We start from the raw sequence: 19,159 nt of genomic DNA, 5'->3' as shown, positions 1-19,159 counted from the left end.
CCTCTTTTAATAATATTTCTGTGTTCATTGTCAGTTTTTCAGTAAAATTGTGATTCCAGCTTGAGATCTGTCCTAGTATTTCTTTTGTTACTGGAAAGGGGCAGGGGAAGAGGTGCAGCTTGAGGGATGTGAAAAACACCAATCACTTGTTTTTAAAATTTTAAAAGTTTAATAGTAATAAAATGGTTATAAAAATAGTAATATAATTAGAGTAATAAAAATTTGGGCAATTAGGATTTAGGACAATTCAAGACAATAAAAACAAAGAGTTATGGGCAGTCTGGGTACCTTTTTATGGGCAAAATGAGCCCAAATAAGGCCCACGTTAACAGAGGTTTAACTCTTAAAAGCAATAGCCCATTGCATATTCGTACATCTCATACATGATGCATAAATTCCATTCAAACAAAGGATTCTATCTGGTCATTGTCAACTTCTTCTTAATCCTGACGGCGTCTCAGGGCTGAGCAAGGCAGGAAGAAGTTGGTTTCTTCTGATAATGGAACAATAAATTCTTTTTCTCTGAAAGATTTAAGTGTCCTGTGGCTGCTATCTCAGTGTGAGTACCTCATTAAAAAATATCCCACATGCATAGTTTCTATTTTAACTACAAGAACTACATTTACCATACTATTAAAATATTAATACAGCACTACTAATCAATACAACATAACACATACAGTAAATATCTGCATAGAGCCATATAATATGCACTTTTCACAAGTGAGGTCAGTTTTACTGCTGTGTTTTAAGCCAGATCAGTAATCATATTTAGCTTTGCCTTAGGATTTCTTTTTTTGTAAAACCTTATTATGATATATTCACCTTTTCACACATTTTTACAAATACTTCTTGCATAAGATATGCTATTAATGTCTAAAATTCATAGTGTTCCTTTATGTTCAACTTTTTTCTTTGTTTTTTTTTTTTTAAATGACCTTAAGATAATTAGAAGGAATGAGGATGGGTGAGATATTATTAGTCAATGCTTTTACTAACACCTTCTAATGTAAGCTACTAATAGCTGCATTTTATTTTAAACATAATTTAATAAAATCCAGGTTGTACTTTGTTTACATTTTATATGAAATTGAATTCCCACAATTCTCTATTTTTGATTTTTCAAATATTCCTTGGGAAGGAGGGAGGAGGTGTTGAGTTTGTGTTTTTGTTTTGGTATCCAAAAATATGTTATAGCTAGTCAGTACTAATTTATGACCAACGTATGTATGTGGCTGATGCCTAAATATACAGTTATGTTACATTTATAAATCCGTATTTGAAAACTAGACCTGGAAATTCCTTCATACTTTATATGCAACATTCATTCTATTTCATGATGCTCTAAGACTTCACAAGGATTAATAGGCATATTAGTGCGTGTGTGTGCAGGTTTACATTTCTCCACCTAGTTTCTAGTGTATTTCCTTCACATTATATCTCTTAATTATTTCTTTGTAACCTCTTCCAACTCTTGTTTTTTCTTGTTGGAGTTGTATCAGGAACAATTCAGGAACTTCTTCCAAATGTTAACTGATCAGAATTCTTAGCATCTAAACACAGGTCTTTTAAAGATGTCTGTCAGTGCTTTATCTGACTAATTCAGTTTAGTCTTCAAATATCAATTCTGATTTTGATGCTGTCTTGATCTTTGGTACTGTCTTCATTTTCTTGAAATGTTATGCTCAGCTATATCCATACAGTCTTTTTTACATATTTGATTGTGACCAAAATAAATCTATTACTGTCAATAAAATCACTACATGAGGAATGCTAATATGGGAATTCCTAAAATGCCTATTTGCCTATGACTGAGTGATTCACAGTGTTTGCTGTTTAGATAGTTAAAGCTGCTGAAGGATGGAGAGAGGTGCAGAGAAAGGTGATTCAGTGTTCCAGCAATCTGATTAGTGACACTGCACCAGTTACTGATCAGACATGCTACAATATTCTATTCACCTGAAATGCTTGCCCCTCCAAAAAATGAGTTTCCCAAGAGGTGTTGGCACAGAAAAGAATAAGAAAGACAAAAAAAAACTTTGTTGGATTTTGCTTGGGCCAGTTAATACCTAAAGATGTGATAGTCAGAGGTTATAAGTGTAAAAGAGTAGCAAAGAAGTACAGAAGTACCAACCCAGGAATATATAATAATATTTATGACACTTTTCTAGAAATGTATATTTACATTCTGGTCCTGAATTCAGAACTAAACATCCATTTTATTCAGTGAAGTGTCAGAAACTAAACCAATTATATACTAAACCACTCCAAAAGGAATTGAGCAGTAGTCATTCAGCTAAGGAGCTGGTATTTTGTTTATTTCTTCAATATTCCTTGCCTAGAAGGAAGGAAGGGAGGCTTATATGTTTAGAAGGCTTATATGTTTAGAAGATTCATGTAAGAAGTGAAAACTATGCCCTTGCTATGTATTAAGGAAGGGAGGCATTTTAACAAATGAATGACATTTGAAGTCCAGTCTGCAAAATTTTTGCAGTGTTTTAAAGGCTGTATATAGGCAGTAGAACTTCTCTAGCCTCTAATGTTAATGCACAAAACAATACCTAATGTGCTTTTTTTGTTGAATTTAATATATTTTAAGTAGGTCCAGACAATATCAAAGCCCTCTTGGGAATTTCAAATTCTCTCTAGACTCTGTCAGAAGGTAACAGCAGAACTGAAACACATAAATGTTTAGTGACTATTAATTAAATAAAAAGCTCTATGTAAAAATAAAAGTAGCCAAGGTGCCTGCAACTCCTGCTGGTCTGGAATTATAATGCTGATTGAACTGCAGATGCCCCTGGATAACACATTAATGGAAATTTGGAATTCTCTTTCCAGGGATCTACATTCTATGGAATTGTTTCAGGGGCCTTAATCAGATGCTCAGAACCTTAGCTAAAAAGCAAAAGACACAATGTGATATCATATTTAATATCAAATAAGTGTAATTATTTTGAATCTCTCATTGCCTGGTTTGTGTGGCAGGCTGCAAGAATTTTCAATTTGTCACAATTTGTACTGTGTAAGATGCTGGACTGCATGACATTTTCTATTAATTTCCAACACAATACCTTCTGCTTGTATGTATTCCCTTATTATACAAATACAAAGGTTGTTTGTCAATTATTTAAAGGACGTCCGTTTAAATTAAGAATATGCTTAAAAAAAACAGTGCTGTCTTCCAATTTAACAGATCTCCTGTCTAAATAGTTCATTTTGCCAATGTCACAGGTTGTCTTCAGTTGCCTCCCTGATCTCCTGTACTCCTACAGGGTCAGAAATGTGTCATTTCTCTGTAGTTCATTGTCTGAGAAAAATAGAGAGAGAAAGAAACACTGTTACACATGATGTATTTTAAACCTTGCATGGAACTTCATAATAACTCCATGCCTTTGTGATTAGATGCTGTGTGTAATCTAATGAAGAATAAGGAAAATCAGCACCGCTACTATCTTATTTGCCTTGTAGCCATTTCTAAGTGTTTTCATCAATTACATCAACTTCATGGATCTGACCGAAAAATTTGCATAATCAGGAAGACTAGAAGGATATAATACCTAGAGAGTTGTACACAAGTTGGACAAGAGGCTGATTTTACTAGGCCTCCTCTACTTCTGGGGGGGATATGTTTGTAATTTACACTTGTTCTCCATGTGATCAGTAGAGCTGGCTGAGGTTTAATTCTGTGCACAAACCACAGGACAAATGTCAATGAGTGTGGGAAATTCAGGACTACTGGGCAACTAACCGATATGATTAAGCAGAAGCCATTTATTGTTTTCACTATGCACTTATTTATGCATTCTAACTGTACTGCACACCTCACCTCTCCTTTATTATTGGGGCCTTTGCTTGTCCACGTGTTTTTCATGCACTTCTCAGAATATGCAATTGGTTACAGTCCAGGTGCTTCACTGTCCCCTGTTATCGAGATCTTGCAGTCTTGGAATTTGGTTTCTCAGCTTCTTCTTTCTTATTTTAGCGCAGTTTATGTCTTAGTAACCTTGATGAATTCCAGGGGGCCCTAAGAAAATCCTGATAAGAGCAGTTACAAGCTGTATGGCTGGTGCACCACAATGTTCAGATACATTGCTACAAATGAGCATTTCTGGAAAACAATGGATTTACTGTGATGGCAGGCACTGACTGCTTACTTTGGAGATTAACATTTTGTTGTGTTCTCTGCATTTATGTCAACGCCTTATAAGAACTTTGGTTGTCACCATATGATATATGTGTGAAATATATTCAACTGGATTTCAAAGTTTTACTGCAGTCATCACCAGAATTTTTGATATATGAAGCTTCACTGGGCATGGTTGTACCCTTCTGGTCATCCTGCTAAGAAAGCCTCATTGCAAGGCAGCTCTATATATAGCAGAGTGATGAATGTAGCAAGGGACATTCAAAAAACTTAAATTTAGGAAAGGCATTTATCTAGTTGGGCAAGAACTTATTGCATTTTTTAGTTTGCTCTTCTGGGATATCATTCTTTTCTCTGCATTCTTCAGGTTGGGATCTATACTTTTCTTCCCACTGGAAAATGGCCAGTTAAAAATTTTTTGGGTGCCAAAGTATTTAACATTTATGTCAGCATAAATATTGGTAGTGACAGGTTAGACTAAAATGTGAGTGGAATCATTGGACTCTCACATCAGTACAAAACCGAGAAAGATGAATGAATTAATATTGTAAGGTAGGACTAAGCATGACATGTCCACAGCCGCAGCAATGACAATCATTTTTTTGGGATCTCTTTGGAACAAAGGGTGCAGCATTCTGCATATAAGTTGAATTCATATACATTGATTGCTATAAATGAAGACTGATTTGATTTATTTCAGGAGTACTGCAGCATAAAACAACCTTATAGTAAATATGAGATTATTTTGAGAAAAACTGAATTCGCATACACAAAAAAAGAAAAAAACCTTGCTTGCTATTACTCTTTTCAAAAATTTTTTTGGTTTATTTTAAACTTCTGTAAACCTAGAAATGAAATTCTGATTTAATAGATATTGCAAAAGAGTAAATGAATAACACAGTCATCCTCAGAAGTATTTATTTAAAAGTTGATTTAAAAGGGGGAAAGGGAAAAACCCAGGGTCACCAGCGATGAGTGATGGGATGGTGTGAAGAACTTGAGGAAATGAGCGCTAGTGGGATCTCTCAGCCTGCTTCATGAGGTGCCAGTGCCAACGTACCACACCTGAAATGTTTCTACACTATTGCATGTCGCATGAGGAACAAGCAGGAGGAGCTTCAGGCTTTGTCCCAGTCCCAGAGATTTGACATTACTGGTATAAGTGAAACCTGGTGGGATGAGTCCTGTGTCTGGAGTGCCCTGTTGGATGGTTACAGGCTCTTCAGGAGGGACAGGCAGGGCAGAAGAGGCTGGGGGTTGTCATTGTATGTAATAGAAATGTTCAAATGCATGGAGCTCACAGTTGGCAAAGACACAATTGAGAGTCTCTGTGGGAGAATCAAGGGGCAAACAATTCAGATGTCATTGTAGGGGTTTGCTGTAACCTCCCAGCCAGGACAATGATGCTGATGAATTTATTCTTTGAGGAACTAAGGGACACTTCCAAGTCAACTGCCCTTGTCCTTATGGAGGGCTTTAACTTGCCAGAAATTAACTGGGAGCATCACACAGCTGGTACAACCTGCACCAGAAGATTACTAAAAAATCTGGATGACAACTTTATGGAACAGGTCCTAAAGGAGCCTGCTTGGAAACATGCCCTCCTTGATCTGCAGCTGGTGAACAGAGTGGATCTCATGAACGAGTGCAGATTGGCAGCTGCCTCAGCCACAGTGACCATGAAGCCTGACAGAGCTCAAGAAACATTTGGACATAGCACAACTCTCAAGCACATGGTAGAACTCTTGGGGAGGGTCCTGTGCAGGGTTAAGGGTTGGACTCGATAATCCTTGTGAGTCGCTTCCAACTTGCCTATTCCATGATTCTGTGATCCTGTAATTAGCCAATTATTATTTGAAACTTTAAAAAATGTTTCTATACATTAAATGGGCAGTATTAACAGTTTTGGAAAAGACAAAGTGTTAAAGCTATAACTGGTTGGCATTGTGCAACATCAACCTTGCACCTAACTTAATGTCAGATTTCAGGTGACTCATATGAAGACTTACAGGTTATGTCTCTTCCAGTAAGTAAAAGGCCCTATGATTATATTCTCTTCCAGGGTAAAAAACAGGTGTCTCCATTCATGCTGCCTATGCTTTGGCCCATTATTCTCCTGAACATTATTCTCAGACACTGTTTGGAAGTTTGAGGTTTGTTATGGGATAAATCATGCAAGTGGGAGCCCTAACAATTAAACCACAGGAGCAGTTCTTCAGCAGTCTCTGAGCTAGTACAGCACCTCACTCAGCTGAATTCATTAAAATTAGGCAATATTCTGAGATGGAAGGAACTCACTAGGATTTTGAGTCCAACTCTTAAGAGAATGACCTACACAGGGCTTGAGGGATTGAATACACAGCCTTGGCTTTATTAGTATCATGCTCTAATCAACTGAATTAATTACTATGAATATCAGCTCTAAAGCCCCTTTGAAGAAAGAAAAAAATTAGTGATTAAATATCTTTGGCAGAGTTCTTGTTATATGCATAAAATGTTACAAAATTCAGTTCTTCTGAATATTAACATAAGGGAAACCAAAATAATCTTCCTGGGTTGCAACCCAAATGTATTTCCCCTCAGAACACTGTGCATTTTTTCATCTTATTTTTCTTCTCTTACTGCTGTTAGCATTGCTCCCACATTCAAACATATTCATATCCATTTTTTCTATTATATTCTACTGAAACCAGTTTTTATTCCATATGTTTAGTTTTTGATGACCTTCATACTCTTCACCTTTTATGTGATGGCAGCCATTGTTTCAGCTACCCATTTATACAAAGAAGCCTAATCACTTCTTAAATATATCTTCAGCATAGGACAGATTGCATATTCTCCAGTTTCAAAAAGCATTGTGATTTCTTATAGCTCAGAGATACTCCTGCTGCTAGAAACCAAATTCTTTTTCATAATACATAGTTGAATGTGGACATCTCCTATGGTTGATGTCTTTGAAAATTGCATTTCCTGCTGAGACAAGTCACTCTTTTTACTACAAATGTCTTTTATGTGATGAAGTTTTCTTAAAAGCATCCAAGCATTTCCCAGAAGCAAGTGTTTAAAAGCAGAATGCAATAAAAAAAGGAGAATTTGAGCTGGCAAATTTCACTACTGTAAAAAAATGTCTGAGCTTCGGGACCACACATTCTGGAATATTAAAAAGACTTAATCAAGGCAAACCAGCTGTAAATCAAGGCTGTAACTCTGCAGAAACATAGGGAGGCAGAAAAAGAAAAACAAATGAAAGCACTATACAAATCATAAACAAAGCACTACCCTTTATTTAAAATCAGTTCAGAGTAGGTGAATAAAATAAGACTATACAGGACCATTCACTAAAGAATTTTTCTAAATCTGCAGGTTTTGTCTTTAATAAAAATAAGAAAATCAAAGTGTCATAATTGCTTCTAGGATAGTATAAAATTTTATCAACCAGCTAATCAAATTTAGATAATTCCTATTGCAACAGCTGTGTCAAGAACGAAGGATTATCACTACGAAGAATTTCCTAACATCTCACAAAATGCAGACAGTTCTTTTGAGAGGAAGCATTAATGCAGTGACTGTGATGAGGCCCAGTGATCATGTCAGGGAGGGAGGCCATTGTAATCTAATGAACCTTGATCCATTATATTCCAGAGAGCAACACGGGAAAAGTGTTTGCAGGGTATTTGACCATTAACAGACTGTACAATTTGACTGCATAAAGAAAATTTAGGTTGTCTGGGGAGATTATATGGCAACTTGTAGCTGCCACAAGAACACATTTCTCTCCTTGTGGATCCTACCAAAAGTCAGAAGATGCATAACTTACAAACTGAGGCTGTTCTAACACTTGTGTCAGAACCTTGTTACCCAGCCCAAATTCTCCAGCTAAAATTCAGGAAAATAATGTGTCCACTATTCTAGCAGGGAAGTTTAGCCAAGGCTAAAATTTAAAACATTTTTACTCAAGACTCTAAGTTTATGAAAAATCTTAATGAATACCTGAATGAAAGAATTGATAACAGATTTTTTGCATGATTCCAGGTTTGAACCTTTGAGTTTATTTGTGAGTATTCATTTAAGACTTTTTCTGAATCTAAGAAAACTGTAAATTTATCTAAAAAATATAATAGAATCATTTCAGTTGGAAGTGACCACAATGATTTTCTAGTCCTTCTACCTGACCATTTCAGTACTGATCAAAAGTTAAGGCATTTTATTATGGAGGTTGTACAAATGCCTTTTGAGAACTAACAGGCACTGATCACCTCTCTGTGATGCCCTTCCCAGTATGTGATGATCATCTCAGTAAAGAAAGGTTTTCTCATATCAATTCTGAACCAAATCAAAGCTTCTCTGATGCAGCTTTGAACCATTCCCACACACCTATCTCTGGATATCAGGGAAAAGAGGTCAGCCTCTCCCTCTCCATTTTGCCTCCTCACGATGCTGTAGCAAATGAAGAGCTCATCCTTCAGCTTCCTTTTCTTTAAACCAGACAAGCCCAAAGTCCTCAGCTGCTCCTGATAGGATATGCCTACCAGCCCTTTCTCCAGCTTGGTTGCCTTTATCTGGACGTGTTCAAGGACCTTTACATCCTTTTTAAATACCATTCAGTCAAGGGAAAGACAGTTATTAAAAGGCGACACTTTTGTCTAAGGACTTGTAGACCCAAATGAAACTCCTCTGCACAGCAAATCCAGTACAAAAACATATGATTATTCAGTTTTATTAATATTCACTGTATAAGCTGTAGAAGTTGGTAGATGCATTTGAAATCTAAAAATATTTTTAGACAAATATATGGAAACTGTTTCTTTCATAGGACATATCTCTCTATTAACTGATTTTTCTAGACTAGCAATGTACTTATAATTCTACCAACAGCTGTGGAATATGAAGCCTTAAGACTCAACAGTCAAGAGATCTGAAATAAGAAATTAGTAGATTTCCACTATATTATTTCCCTGTATAAGTTTATTTCATTCCTCTGGAGACTTTCAATTAAAAATGTGTTGGTAGTATTGTCTTAGTTTTTCCTATGTGCAGTGTCAGATAATAAACTCAAAGGTTGAGTATTTATCCATAGAATAAGAATTGCAGTTTGGAATAAAAGGTTGACTGCAATTTATCACCCACAATATCTCATCTATACTCTGACAGGAAATTACTCTTAGGAGACTATGTAGCTGGTCTTGTATGACAACACTTTCCCAACTGTGTTGTAAGAAAATGGAGGTTATCATTGATGTATGGTATTGGTATACATGGATGACAGATTTATTCTTTTATTATTTGAATTTCAAAGAGTAGAAATTATAAAATTAAGGCATACTAGTTAGCAACAAAGAATTGCTACAAAATGTTGTTTCTCTATTCCTTCAGCCTTTTCCAGATATGGCTGGCAACCCCTCTTCCCTAGAACAAGAACATTCCCAAGAAGAAGCAGCAGCTGGTGGAACTTGGAGAGGTTTATTATAATTTGGCATTTTCCTTCCTTGCCTTTTTTCCAAGTTCTTGCCTTCCCATTCTTCACTTGGATAGACATTATGGAATAAGTATTAAAAGGACATAAGTTTAGGAATAAAATAAAAGTTGTGGTTTGTATCTTTACAGTTTAAAAATGCGTTTCATAACATGCAAACCCTAAAAACCTAATCCATTTGGTTTAAAAGGGTAGTGATGCTTATTCAAATTTACTTTATGTAGATATTGTTATTTACCATTATAATACCTCAAAATAAACCCCAAGTTTTAAAAGCTACCTTTCTTCATTTGAACAAAATTGTTTAAATTTATGACATTTTCACTCACTAAGGTTAACAAATGTACACCTATCAGAAAGTAAGATTAGAAATACAGAGATGTATTAACAAGGCACTTTTGATGGAAAGCCATTGCTTGTTGTATCAATAATAAAATTTAATATAAATTAATGTTTAAAATTATTCAACATTTAGGGATACAAAGAAAGGTGTATAAAACCTACATTTTAATGTAAATGAAATAGCAATGTAACACCTTTTCTTATGCTTACACAAATTTATTAAGCTTGATAACTCAACTAATTTTTTTTAATCGTAACTGTCATAAGGAGATTTTGTACATATTAGAAAAACCTTCACTATTTTAATTAAACATTTCTTATATTGTCTGTTAACACACATGAACTTTGGAAATTTAATTCATCTTCTTAACTCCTTCCAATGATCCTCTACTGAATTTCACTGATTAAAGTGAATCTTTAAATTGAAGTTTTACTTTTTAAATATATATGTATACCTGCTGGTTTCTAGTGATATTTTCAATAATATTGTTTCCATTTCAGAAACAAATATACTCTTGTTTGAAATACATCCCTGTTTTTTTTTTAAATAATATACTGATATAATTGTCTTAATAGTGTATATTTTTTTATTTCAAACTGATTTTTTTCTTATCTGATTTCATCACTCTCACTTGTTTTTAATATGGAACATGTGAACAATAAAATTTTACAGTTTTAAAGCATGTTCCGCCTTATCTTTTTCTCATTGATTATCTCATTGCTTAACCTCTTTAAGAATGAGGTCTAAGTCCTTGACACAAACTACTTTTCTTAACATTATGATTTTTCTGTTACGTCATTTCCATGATCTGTGCATTCTTGCATTTTTGTACTTGACTCCTGTCAGTATCTAAATGTCTTTTAAATAGAGCAGAAATTCCTCATTCTTACTAGATTCAAATCCAGGAAATATGTATGAAGTTATGCAAATAATGGGTTTCAATTCTGAGTGGATTAATTTTAAAAATAGTATATCCCATTTTTGGGATTCTTTACATTTTTCCAAAGTATTTATATCAAGTAATGCTTTAGAAAATCTCTTTGATTTGTTTTCTTCTCTTGGATTTACTATAAATGTACATATGCTTTGAAGAAGAAATCAGTCTTGCTTCTGAATCCTATATTCCTTCATAAAGAAAACATGGAACCCAAGAGATGTCTATGTGTAAATCATGTTAATCTTTTCAAAGCAACTACAGAATATAGGTTCTAATCTAATGCTTGAGTTTGAGATGTTTCTTTTCACAATAGATTCACCTTCTTTACGTCTTAGGGGACATAAAGCAAGACATAAGATAATAGATGGTACAGTCAATTTATAAAGACTGCTTGGATACTGGGAATGGTAATTTCTCCTAAAGTCTCTTTATGATTTCCCATGAGACATCTCTCAGCTCTGAGGGACACAGGACAGAGAACAACCAGAGGATCTAGGTTACAGGGAACCTAGTACATTTAGTTCTGAGCAGAAAAAAGTCCCAAGTCTCTTAGAAACATACACTCATTTTTGACACACAGTTGGAGTGATTTGTCATACTGCCTGAAGAGTTGGTCTGAACCAAATCTATGGATTTAGATATGGTCAGGATAATGGGGTACTCCTAACTGAAATGTCTTTTTAGCAATACTGAAAGCTGAGTCTTCAGTAATGGTCAGCCTTGACCTTAAATACCTAACAATAATGTCTCTGTTGTAGTACATTTATAAATTTTTTTCCCCTCTGGATAAGTGGCGTTCATCACAGAAGTCATGCCTATCTTTTCATGCACTCTTGTGGCAGGAGTGGGGTGGTAAAGAGGGATTTCACAGTGCCAAATCCCACAGTGCTCCATGGATACTCTATGGTGTGATTGTCAACATTTCTGGAAAAATAAATCATTTAAAAGGGAAAAGGATGTTTGAAACTATGTGAGATTACAGAATACACTGAAAAGAAAACTAAACCACCCCCCCCATGACTGATATATATAATTTAAGATAGTAATCAAAACAATAAGGACAAGATAACCACATCCTAAAACTGCAGAACAAAGAACACTTAAGCATGTTCTGAGGGCATTCCTCAAGGGCTGGCATTGGGCCAGTGCTGTTTAACATCTTTGTTGGTGGCATGGACAGTGGGATCCAGTGCACCCTCAGCAAGTTTGGCAACAGCACCAAGCTGTGGGGTGTGGTCAGCACTGCAGGGAAGGGATGCCATCCAGAGGGCCCTGGACAGGCTTGAGAGATGGGCTTGTGCAATTCTTATGATGCTTAGCAAGGCCAAGTGAAAGATCCTGCAGCTGAGCCGGGACAATAAAAAAAAACAATACAGACTGGACAGAGAATGGATTGAGAGCAGCCCTGAGGAGAAGGATATGGGGGTCCTTACAAAGCAGTAAAAAATGTCCTCACCATTTTGAAGTATTTACCTATCTTCTATAACTTATACGTGTATTTCACATAATGCATTAAGTAACTAAGGCAGTGTTATTGATAGTTTACAACTGAAGGAGAAAAGAGCGATTGAGGAAAATGTAGAAGGATATTAAATATCATAAAACTTACTAGTTTCTAGAGCAAAAAGAAGAAAAGGAATGAAAACTATGATGAAGTTGGAATAGCACCTCAGTGGTAATGCTATATAATTGCTTTTTATTCCTTCCATCAGCAGTGAAGCTCCAAAACATTGATCAAAGCTGATGACTAACACATAATTCTCAGGCTGCAGCACATTGTTAAAGTTCTCACCCTTGTAATAATTGTAGTATGAGCCAGCATAAAGATGAATACTTTTTCTTAAATGTTTTTTTAGTTCAGGCAGATAGGATTAAAATGTCTGGCAGGAATGAGTTGTATTAGAACATCAGTGTCAATAGATACATCATGGGCAGTTGCCTGAAATGGAGAAAAATGCTCTGGATATTTTACATTACTGCACAATGTAAAAGCATAACTCAATGACAGACTCCTGCTCCACAAAGAACCCATGTAAACCCTCAAGTGACAAATTGCAAACTCAAGCTATTTAAATTAAACACATTAGCTGATGACATAATATGCTTATGACTTTGCCTGCTGTGATTTAATATGATTTGACATCAGTAAATTTGTATGGTGCTATTGAGATCAAGTAGGTTCAGAATTTAAAAAAAATTTTGTAAAGATGAGGATTCATTTGATCCAAAACTGACACAGGAATGTGTGTTACAGTGAATAAGAGAAATATGTTTAACAGGTAGAGATGATGGTTGTAAAATGATGGTTGTAAGATGATGTAAAAACCAGGTTTTTACACTGGTTGGTATATTTGCATTTGTAAATATGATTTTTAAACTAAAATAATTAACATTCTAAAAATAGAATTTAAAGTAAAAACTGAGCTAAAATTTTTGGACAAGGAGAATTAATTCTTTAATGTATGATACATTTTAAATTTTTAACCTATTTATTCACATAATTGATGAATAAACAACTGGTTATGGCTGGTTATGGCTACTTAAACTTCAAAATGATTTCTAATTCATTTATGGATCAGACTAGTTTCATTTAAACATGCCAGGTTTTTTCTTTCAAATGTATTACAAACAGCTAATTATAATACAATATGGTATTAAGAGATTCTCATTATAGTTCTGGGGAATGTTATTATTTATTTTGTAAACATAATATGGATTTGTAACTTGCAGGAATTTCAAACTCTGAGTCAGGAAATCATAAAGTACTTCAGAGAAACTATTGTCTAAACCATGTAGAATACAACATCTAGTATAATAACTGATTTTTTTTTTGTAAGGAGGTACACTTTGGAGGGAAAAGTTTAAATATTCCATCAAGATTATATTTTAGCATAAACATGGTATTTGCTTTCCAGAATTCAGAAAAAAGAATGGGAGGGCTTTAAGAAAGTGAAATTAAAGTTGTTTAACTAGTACTTAACAATTTTAACGAAGAAAAATAAGGCTCACAGTGAACCTTATAGAAATAGCTAATCAGAAAAAACTCCCTCTGCCTTATATACTTCCAAATACTCTAGACATCTCTTACTAGTTCTATTTGCATGTACAAATATTCATCATGGGCAAAAATTTGCTGGATACTCCTTTTATAAATAGTTCACAGGAATTTAATTACTTGAGTTTAAATATATTTAATTTCTTTGCAGTGTGACTATTCCAGAATATTTTTTTTTTATAAAGTATACAGAGAGAATTCTAGTACTACCTTTTCTAAATTAAAGAATGATCACTTTCATTAATTAATAGTTTTCCTGAAAGGTGGAATTTAACTACATTGAATATAATAGGAATGCTCAATGTAGTGGTTTTTTCTCAGTGCTAAAGGAATAAAATGATGATATGTGTTTGCTTCTGAAGCACTAGGTCAAAGACAAAACTCATTTTTGCACAGAGCTCTGCAAATTCATTGAGTCTTTTACTCTCAGTTAACATCTGCATCAGGTCAGATAACAAAAAATCCACTTTGAAATGAGTTAGTTAATTTCTAGTAGATAGATATTTCTGCCTTAAAAAGCCAAATTGACATCATGTGTAGAGAAACAAAAATATTAGGGACTACAAGTCTGATATTTTTCATTATTTAATTTATTTCCTTTTCCTTTTTTCCCCCCATTTACTTCATTTATTGTATTTTTATCTCTCTCTTTCTGTACTTTTTGCAGGGTCATGGGATGATTAAGCATCTACTTGATGCTTTTTCTACTCCAAAATTTGTGTTTGGTCAGTTCCTGAGGAGTTCACATCTCTGTACAGGATTTTGGTGGAGTACTATGTCAGTCTTCTGTGACCCAGTTCCACCACACCTGAAAATGCAGACACTGAACATGTTTTGCCCGTCTAACTCTTCCAGATTTAAAACAGCCCAGTAAAGCAGCCCAGTGATGTTGAATGTACATGGCTGCTTTGTTCTCTAACCACATTCACTGTGTCTGAACTTGAAAACCTAAGAAAGCTCTCAAGAGCCTGGTCTCAGGCTTGGGTTGTGACATTTATTTTCTCTTTTTTCTCCTCTTTTAATCATGCAATAGCACAGAATGCAGCCAAGTACATAAGATACATAAATCTGAAGTTTACTTCTAGGTGATTTTCTTAGGAACAAATACTTTTTTGTGAGACAGCAGTGATAAAATCCAAAGGACTAACTGAAAATAATGTGTGATGTAGGGCAAATCCACGCATACACAGGATATATGTAGCAATAGAAAAAGAGATTCAATGTGCCAAAAAGTGTTTTGTTATAGTCATGACACACTTTTTTTTTTTTTAGATTTATTTAATTTGCCTATGCTCCTATACAAATAAAGCTAACATTTCACTTGGGCCTTCAGGCTGAATCACACTGACAAAAAGCAGAAGGCTGCTGCCCTTTCATTGACATCCACAAATATTTGTCTCAAAATATAATGCCATTCACAGTAGTTAGTGAGGAGCATTTTTCAAGTGCAGTTGTAGCTGAAAATGCAACAGAGAGAGAGCTTATTGTTGCTGTAAAGGGAGCTGGCTTGAATTGCTGTTTGGAATGCTTTATCAACAGAAGTCTTTTGCTTTAATTGGGAGCTCATATAGTCTGAGAAAATTGCTTGAGTTTACAAGAGATGTAGCTTACATGATCAAAGGAAAATGAATAAGTATGTGAATTTGTTTTGAAGTTAATTATAGGCATGCTACTTGCTCCCTGCAGAGGAATTTGTTGTTTTGAAGTGATTAATAGAACTAGAAATCTCCATCTTGTGTCACTATACTGAGCTGGACACAAGATTTTTTGAACCCTAGTCATTCTTCCAAGTAGAAGTGAAATTCACCTATCAAAATAGAAATAAATCCCCATGAAATTCAAAAATTGACAATCAATGTCATAAATGTATTGAGTAAGACTTGACATATATTTGTGAATTGCCCATCTTTCTGCAGAAAGAATGGATTGGATTCAATATGTTGATTACAAAGTGATTTATTGGTAAGCTGGTTTCTCAAAATGCATATATAAATAGACAGTAACAATACTTTTAGTTGTAAATTCATGGAATTGTTTGCTATTTGAAAACCATGGTCATAGAACCACAGAACCTGCTCAGGCAGGGGCCCCTGGAGTGCAGGACCAGGATTTTGTCCAGAGGACTTTTTATGTCCCCAGGAAAGGAGACTCCACAACCTCTCTGGGAAATATCTTCCAGTGCCTTGCTACTCCCACAGCAAAGAATTTCTTCCTAATATTGAATCTAAGCTTACTCTTTTTCAATTTGAAGCCAATCTGTTGGCCAATCTCTATATGCCATTGCCAAAAGTCCCTCTCCATCTTTCTTGTTGACTTCCTTCAGGTACTGGAAGTCTGGTATATCATGTATTGCCTTTCAAATTAAAGTTAATCAACCAAAGAACATTTTTTAAAGTATCAGCCTTTCAAAACTCAAGCATATCGACAACATGATTAGGAAGAGTAATCTAGCTGACATTTATGATTACAGAGAAAAGCAATTCAGTAGAACAAACTCAGTCAGTGAGGCAGATGGGAGCAGCAGCAAGGAGTTCTGTGGCTGGGTGTTGGAGTGTGTCAGGAGGAGTGTGGCCACAAGGCTGAGGGAGGTTACACTCCCCCTCTATTCTGCCCTGGTGAGGCTGCATCAGAAGCACTGTTTCCAGTTCTGGGCTGTCCAGCTCAAGATAGAAAAGGAGCTAATAGACAAAAAGTAGAGAGGATTTTTTAGTACATCTGTAACTGGGTTCCAGGTCAGCCAGTGTTTTTAGCCAAAACTTCTGCCACCTCTTCCTTAACACTGGCTTATAAAACAACAAAGAAGTCTAAATTTTTAAAGCCTATGTTTTAGAAACTCGGTGGGAATAAATTATTTGGTAAATGTCTCTTCCTTTCTTTCTTCACAAAGTATATGCCTCAGGTCTCACTGTCAGACCAACATCTTCTGGTTAATTCTTAGACTGGAATATCCTTCCCAAGCACAAGGATATCTGTCTATGACTGTCTCTGGGGTGAAAAGGAATGACTAGAATCAGTGCCTTGTCAAACATATGTGTGTCAGTCAGCAGAACTAAGAGCACAGCTAGTCTCAATGCTCCTCTGGAATACCAATTTAAGGCATCTTTGATGGAAAAAAATCTTACTTTTTGAAGGAAAAAAATTCTTACAGGGGTTGCCTGTTGAGATGGTACAGTTATTGCTTTGGCTTCACTTTTCTTTTTCAATTAATTATATCAATTTATATTTTTCTAAGGTGAATTTCTTTTATCTGTCCATGTTTTTAATGTGACACACTGTTTGTGTGTGTGTAATGTGACACAATGTTGACTCTATGACTCAATTTATTTGTATTGGTATTTACACTACTGTATAGTATACTATAAATGATACTACTAAAGTAAAACTTTTTCATCTTATCTAGACAAGATTTTTTGTCTAGACAAAAAACAAAATTTACCAAACATAAGTTTTGTCAAGACAAAATGTCATATACAATAGCACTTTCTTTCAAAAAATATTGAAATTTCACATTTTTATTCCAATTTGTGATACAGAGCAGGAGAAATTTCATCCAGCTCCAAAAGGATTTTAGCATAATATTTATATTTATCAATATGCCTTCTTGAGTAATATTTTAATAAGCTCCTTGATGTATTTGATCTGGACTAATGAGCTTTTTAACACAAAACTCATCTATCATTTGTTCAACTAACTTTCTCTTTTACCTACCTTTTTAATTTCAGTGTCTATGAAGAGAAGTTGTTATTTATGCTTTACGCTAACTCTTCTCTGTAGCTGTTTCTTTAAGGAAAAAAATTACCCAATGTCATCGCTATCACTGAAAGACAGCTATTGCTGTCTGAGCAATAGCTCAGTTTTTTCTTACAGCTGCAATTCACAGCAAAAAGTTGATCATATCGCACATAAGTAACCTCCACTAAAGGAAAAACGTATGTTCTTCTCCCTGGAGGTTCGGTTTACTTCTCAGCTTTTTTTTTTATTTGTTGTCCTACAATGCTAATATTATTTCTGGACTAATTTCTAGTGATTTGTCAAAACTCACTTGTAACTCATGAGAGCTGATTTTTCAGTTTATAGCTGATTTTACAGAGTTCTGTGGTCTCTCAGGAGTAATTTAGAGAAATTAGCCTCTGTCCTATCTGGTTAATTGCTTCATCAACCTTGCAAATTTATGTAAAGAAAACAAACAAACAAAGCCGTAAAAAAACACAACAGAAAACAAATAGCAAAGAAAGAAACTAAACAAGTAGTTTTTCGTCTTCCAACCAGGATGTCTGTGAATGACAGACTATGTTTTTGTCATTGTTGAAGGGGAACACTTTTCAGAAAAAGTAAGGTAGCATTGTTATTTATAGGTATTTATTGAACAAAGGAATTTTGATGGATTTTAATTAGTAACTGCTATAAATACAAAATAACAGAATTTTTATTTTAACTTGCACAACATACAGCTTTCAGTGCTTTTTCTTCACTGCCTTATACTCTGAATTGCTGTTTCACAGCAATGGGACACGGTTTCAATGTGATAGCAGGCATTTCCTCTTTAATAGGTCATCTAGCCAAAATAAAAATCACTGAGTAAGGAGCAAGACATGAAGGACTCTTGGAATGTACTAGAACTATGGAAAATGCCATCTGATTGTTCCTGACAGCAGCACACAAAGTACACTTAAAATTTCACTGTTCTTTATATTCAAATCCAGCACACAATTGCATAAATGCATCATGCAATGGGTGGGCAGCTGGCTCACAGGTTGGGCACAATGGATTACAGTGAATGGGGTGACATCAGACTGGTGACCTGTCAGGAGTGGAATTCCACAGAGCTCCATCTCAGGGTTTCAAGATGAAAATTTTCTGGATCCAGCAGAAAACATAAGGGGAAAAGTAGCTGCCCCAACTGACCAGGGCCTAAGCTACTAAGACAGGAAAGGAAGAAACTAGGGAAGTTGTGGTAGCATCAGGAGCTGAATATTAGCCAAAGAAGCCAATAAAATAGAGGAACAGATGCTGCTGGCTCACGAAGGGTTTGGTGTTTAAGGCCAAAATTAAACCAAGTGTGTAAAATCAGTAAAACTGGAATAAATGGTAAAAAAATTTAAAGTAGGTAAATTGTTTATCCATGAGGAAGAAAGAGGGAAAAAAACCCAGCTAAAAGGTGAAATAAAACCTGTGAGTGGGGCTGTTGGGAGGTCCCTAGTGAG

This window comes from Melospiza georgiana, chromosome 1 (genome assembly GCF_028018845.1).
Source record: "Melospiza georgiana isolate bMelGeo1 chromosome 1, bMelGeo1.pri, whole genome shotgun sequence".
NCBI classification, from domain to species: domain Eukaryota; kingdom Metazoa; phylum Chordata; class Aves; order Passeriformes; family Passerellidae; genus Melospiza; species Melospiza georgiana.
Note: the sequence above shows the minus strand (reverse complement) of the source record.